Below are 5682 nucleotides of genomic sequence, written 5' to 3'. Positions count from 1 at the left end.
TTGTCTTGCAGGTAGTCTTAGAACATTTCTTTCTGCTCAAACGTCGTTTCCATAATAGTAGTGTAGTAGTGTGGAATGTGAAAAGATTACTCAAAATTAGGGCCATTTTGGAGGCCAGGTATGTTATTAAAAACTATGCCCTTCCTGCCCCACCTTGACAGAGAAGAACACAGAGGGAAGAAATCAGGACAGGGTTTTCTGTCAGCTCCTGCAATAATAAGATAGTTCAATATCTGAATCTTTATTTTTTTTTAATAAATTTTTTTAATTTTTATTTATTTTTTATTTTTGGCTGTGTTGGGTCTTCGTTGCTGCGCGTGGGCTTTCTCTAGTTGCGGCAAGCGGGGACTACTCTTTGTTGCGGCGCGGGGGCTTCTCATTGCGGTGGCTTCTCTTGTTGCAGAGCACGGGCTCTAGGCACGCGGGCTTCAGTAGTTTTGGCACATGGGCTCAGTAGTTGTGGTTCGCGGGCTCTAGAGTGCAGGCTCAGTAGTGGTGGCGTACGGGCTTAGTTGCTCTGCGGCATGTGGGATCTTCCTGGACCAGGGCTGAAACCTGTGTCCCCTGCATCAGCAGGTGGATTCGTAACCACCATGCCACCAGGGAAGCCCAATATCTGAATCTTTACACCAAAAATTTCAGGGCAAAAATTTCAGTTGATTGGGATAACAAATCACAAAGCACAAACACCAGATTCCAAAAAGCTTCTCATTCCTTGACTCAGATTCAGAAGCAAAGACTCACGATGCTGATGAAACAAGTATCTAAATAAATAATACAATTTTAATGAAAAACACAAGAGACTGATAGAAAAGAATGCAGCCTCCTGCTGCACTGACACATAGCCCCAATTACAGACACAATCATTTACAACAGGGGTAAAGAGGTCCTGTTCTCCCCACAAGTCCGATATGGTAGCCCGAGCTCAACTGATGAAAGATGCCAATTTTTCAATGAACATCCTTTTTCTGATTTTTTTTTCTTTAAAATATTCCAAGAGGTAGAATTACGGATGCCAAGTCTATGCACGTTTTTAAAGCTACTGAGAGACTTATCCCCAAACTAGTGCATTTTTCTTCAAGGGGAGCCCCTCTGCTTAGCGCGGTGGCATGTGGGATACCCAGGATTGGACGTTAAGTGGCATACAAATCCCAACCTCCTTTCCTTGGCATTGAACAGAATTTGAGGTGCCGCCTGTCATCTTTGCAGCCTAGGCTTACTTTCAGCAGCTCCATTCAGTTGCAAGAGGCTGCGCGCTGGACACCAGAGGACAACCACAGACCTGGCTTTGCTCGACACCCTGTGAAGGTCACATGAGCACAAACCTTTAAGGGGAAGCCCAGATGTCAACAGCCAAAGTAAACAAGGGAGTCGCTCACTAAGGCAGCACTCCCTGCTTTTTTCAACATAAATAATCTATGTTTATTACAGAAAATAGACAGGATAATATTTTAAAAAGCAAAGTCACCCATATCCTCACCACCCAGAGACAACCATCTTTGCATGTTTATATACGTCCTTGTATTGACAGAATTCATTCCCATACAAATATATAAGTAAACTTGCATTTTATAAAAACAGAATTATAGTATATATATATTATGCTACACTTATTTTTTCAGACTTAGTAATACACAACATTCTATACTTTCTTAAAACATCAAATCCTGTACTTTGGCATATTTAGGGTGTTTCCAACTTTTCTCTGTTAAAACATGTAGACACACACACTTGCATGGCATTTAATTCTGGAAGGATATCTATTTTTTCTAAATCGCACTACAATAAACATCTTTGAACATGTATGTTTTCAACAGGCATCCTTTTTCTGATTTTTTTTTTTCTTTAAAATATTCCAAGAGGTAGAATTACGGATGCCAAGTCTATGCACGTTTTTAAAGCTACTGAGACTTATCCCCAAACTGTAGTGCATTTTTCTTCAAGGGGAACCCCTCTGCTTAGCGTGGTGGCATGTGGGATGCCCAGGACTGGATGTTAAGTGGCGTACAAATCCCAACTGCCAAGAAGCTGATGGGAAACAAATTGGAGCCCTTTCTAAAGCGTTAAGGTGATTACTGCTTAGTACCCAGATATCTTTCAGCAATTTCATATAAAATATTCCTTCATGTCAGACCCAGAATCACCTTTTCAAACTTGTGCCATGGGGAGTCATCGATATGTGTTCAGCACGCAGGGCATAAATCTCTCAGAGCGCACTGCCACCTGCAGAGCCTCCCTCCCACAGGTGTGGGGCTGCTCCACGGCAGCTGAAAAGCACAGGTTCTGGTCCTCCCCCCCCCCCACCACCTCTCCTCCCACACCCTCCTCCAGCTTCCTTCTGCCTTCGGGCTTGCACATTTCTCCTTGACAGTTGCTTTCAGAAAAATATTTCTAAGATGCTTACCTATGCAAATCTGTCTTTCAAAACAGTACCCACAATCAAACCTAAGCGCACAAAAGGCTACACTCATTGGTGGCCAAACGAGCATGTCAGGATGACCAAAGAGGTAGGGATTTGGTGAGTGCCGATATAGAGCCCAGAGCCTTTCTGGCCTGAGTTATTTGTCCAGAGGAGGGGAATTTAGATGCTCTGCCCTTCCGTTGAAGAGCCGCACACACAACTGCAGACCAGGTAGCAGATGGATCAGGCAGGTGTCGTTCCCCAAGAAGTTGGCATGAAAGTTAACATAAGAGAGGAATCTTTCTCACAGTTCTAGGGTGTTCGCCATCAGACTTGTCATGTCTTACTTCACTAGGAAAAAAATACTCCATCTAAGTACAGACAGCTTCCCAAGCCCTGTGCTAAGGAGTCCAGCTCGCCCCAAAGCTGCCAAGAGTCCCCATTCATGTTTCCCGGCATTCTCTGAGTGCAGGTAGGCTTGGCTGTCTTCGCTTATGTTACCACACACAGGCTTACCCAACCCTGGCTTGTGTGCATGCAGCATTTTCTGACACTGCAGCACATGAAATAGCTCTGCTGACCAGAGGGGAAGAGGGGGAGGGATAAGCTGGGAGACTGGGATTGACATATACACACTACTATATACAAAATATATAACTAATAAGAACCTACTATATAGCACAGGGAACTCTACCCAATACTCTGTAATGACCTATATGGGAAAAGAAACAAAAAGAGTGGATATATGTATGTGTATAACTGACTCACTTTGCTGTACACCTGAAACTAACACAACATTGTAAATCAACCGTACTCCAATAAAAGTTTTTTTAAAAAAGGACTAAAAAAAAAAAAGAAATAGCTGTGCTGTTATGTCCATTGTGGTCTTGCAGCCAATGCCAAGTGACCTACAAGCACCTGAAATGCACCTGAGACCGGTCACGGGAGAGCTATTTCAAGTCCACGTCTGTGCGGGACCTGGAGTATCAGGGGAAGATCCTAGTGCTGTGTGCTTTGGCCGCTGCTGCTTATGGTCATTGCCATCTGAGTTCATTGCCATCCTTGGGTGTTAGGGCTCAGGGGTAGTTGCTGGGGGAGGGGAAAGCTGGTAAGGACTTGGACAGGACTGCAGGTGTGTAAGACAGCTGTATAAAGCTAGCCTGTTAGTGGGAGATGGGGAGGTAGGCGGAGCTGGGGGCTCCGGAGGCTGAAAAAATACACCCCTGGTGAGTGGGTATTTTTCTCCAACCAGGCTTTCAGGAAGGGGTGAATGCTTTTATCTCTGCTCAGCAGCTCCAGAGTGATGACAAGTTTATCAGCCAGATCCACTCAGAACAGTCTCAGTACCTAAACACCATCTCCTGAGAGTCTCCACCCCACTGATGGGTCGACAGTAGTGATAACAACATCAACAATAACAGCATCTGTGATGTGTGGAGTACTACACGCCACTGTACGCTTCTTTGTAAATAAAACTGTACCTAGTTTTATTTAATCCTCCTAACATCTTTGTGAAGTTGGTATTATTATTCCTCCTTTAATAGATAACTATCCTGAGGCTCAGAGAGGTTACACTGACTGCCCAAGTCAAACAGCTAGTAAATGGCAGAGCGGGGTTTGACTGCTCTTAACCTCTGCACCAGGTACACACCTATCTGTTCACTCAGAACGGGGCATGTAACAAGGGCACGTACTAAGAAGACGAACACATTCACAAGTTTTTCCCATTGGCTGTCTACCCAGTTTGTATCTCCAGAAGGTTTACTGGGCCACATCATGCTGCCCTCAAACCCACACAACCACCCAAAAATGGCCCCAAACAAAACCATCCTCTTTCATCCAAACAGTTCTTCAGTTCTGACCATGGAACCACCATATCTACATCAACCCTGTGTGAAACTACAGTCACTTATCTAACCCTTCTTCCTTACCTCCATGCAGTCAGTAAGTCTTGTCTTTTCTCCTCCAAAATGGTTCTTCAAGGCAGCTGATCATCACTTTCTTATTCCAACTGCCTTGGAGCTGTGCTCCCTGCCTCAAGCATCTAGACCCTCTAACACCAGTTTCAGACTAGACTTCCTTCAGCAGCGCTTCTGCCATTTCCTACCTCCCTCTACACCTACAATCTCGAGGTGAGATTCCTCTGTCTGGATATCAAGGCCCCCTATAGCTGGCCCCATCCTACCTTTTGATACTCCCACCTTTGTTCTACACAATGAGATCACCTCCACCAATCCCCTCACCAACAAGACCCACCTGTCAATCTGTACCACTCCAACCCAAATCACTGTTCAAGCACCATTCTCATGATTACAAAAGTTTAATATTATTGCATTTCACAGAGAACCCAGTGTATAGGACTCAGTCAACACATCCATTTCTAAATTAACTATGATACAGTCTGGACAATATCCTGAATCAAAACACATAGCTTGGCTTTGTATGAAACAGATCTTGGCCTTTGATTGACCATAAATTTAAGTGAACCAGTTGAGGAACACAGCCACTTGAAAAAGCCAAGACAAGGCACACCAGGCCTGTGTCATGAGAAGCATGGTGCCCAGATCATGAATATAGGTCCCAAGACAGCCTCCACTGACCAGGGCACATCCTGAGTGATGCATGCAACTCTGGATGCCCTGCTCAAATTCTGTGTATCACCTGGTCAAGCTACTGATCATCCCCAGAAGTGGGATGAAGCTAAGGAAGGGATATAGAATTGATTACAAAGGAAAAACTGTGGTGCTCGCTTCAGCAGCACATATACTAAAATTGGAACGATACAGAGAAGATTAGCATGGCCCCTGCACAAGGATGACACGCAAATTCGTAAAGCATTCCATACTTTTAGCTACATGTAAAAGAATGAAATTAGAACACTCCCTAACGCCATACACAAAAATAAACTCCAAATGGATTAAAGACCTAAATGTAAGGCCAGACACTATCAAACTCTTAGAGGAAAACATAGGCAGAACACTCTATGACATAAATCACAGCAAGATCCTTTTTGACCCACCTCCTAGAGAAATGGAAATAAAAACAAATGGGACCTCATGAAACTTAGAAGCTTTTGCACAGCAAAGGAAACCATAAACAAGACGAAAAGACAACCCTCAGAATGGGACAAAATATTGGCAAAGGAAGCAACTGACAAAGGATTAATCTCCAAAATTTACAAGCAGTTGATGCAGTTCAATATCAAAAAAACAAACAACCCAATCCAAAAAAGGGCAGAAGACCTAAACAGACATTTCTCCAAGGAAGATATACAGATTGCC

The 5682-nt window shown here is 43.9% G+C and overlaps 1 non-coding gene across 1 annotated transcript; it reads left to right on the top strand.

Annotated features, from left to right (window-relative positions):
- The first annotated feature begins 5143 nt into the window (after window positions 1–5143).
- On the top strand, window positions 5144–5250 carry LOC137771085 (U6 spliceosomal RNA). Its single transcript, XR_011075300.1, has one exon. It is a non-coding gene; the product is annotated as a U6 spliceosomal RNA (small nuclear RNA).
- Window positions 5251–5682: the final 432 nt, after the last annotated feature.

Source organism: Eschrichtius robustus, chromosome 10 (genome assembly GCF_028021215.1).
Source record: "Eschrichtius robustus isolate mEscRob2 chromosome 10, mEscRob2.pri, whole genome shotgun sequence".
Classification (NCBI taxonomy): Eukaryota; Metazoa; Chordata; class Mammalia; order Artiodactyla; family Eschrichtiidae; genus Eschrichtius; species Eschrichtius robustus.
This window is presented reverse-complemented; position numbering and strand designations above follow the sequence as displayed.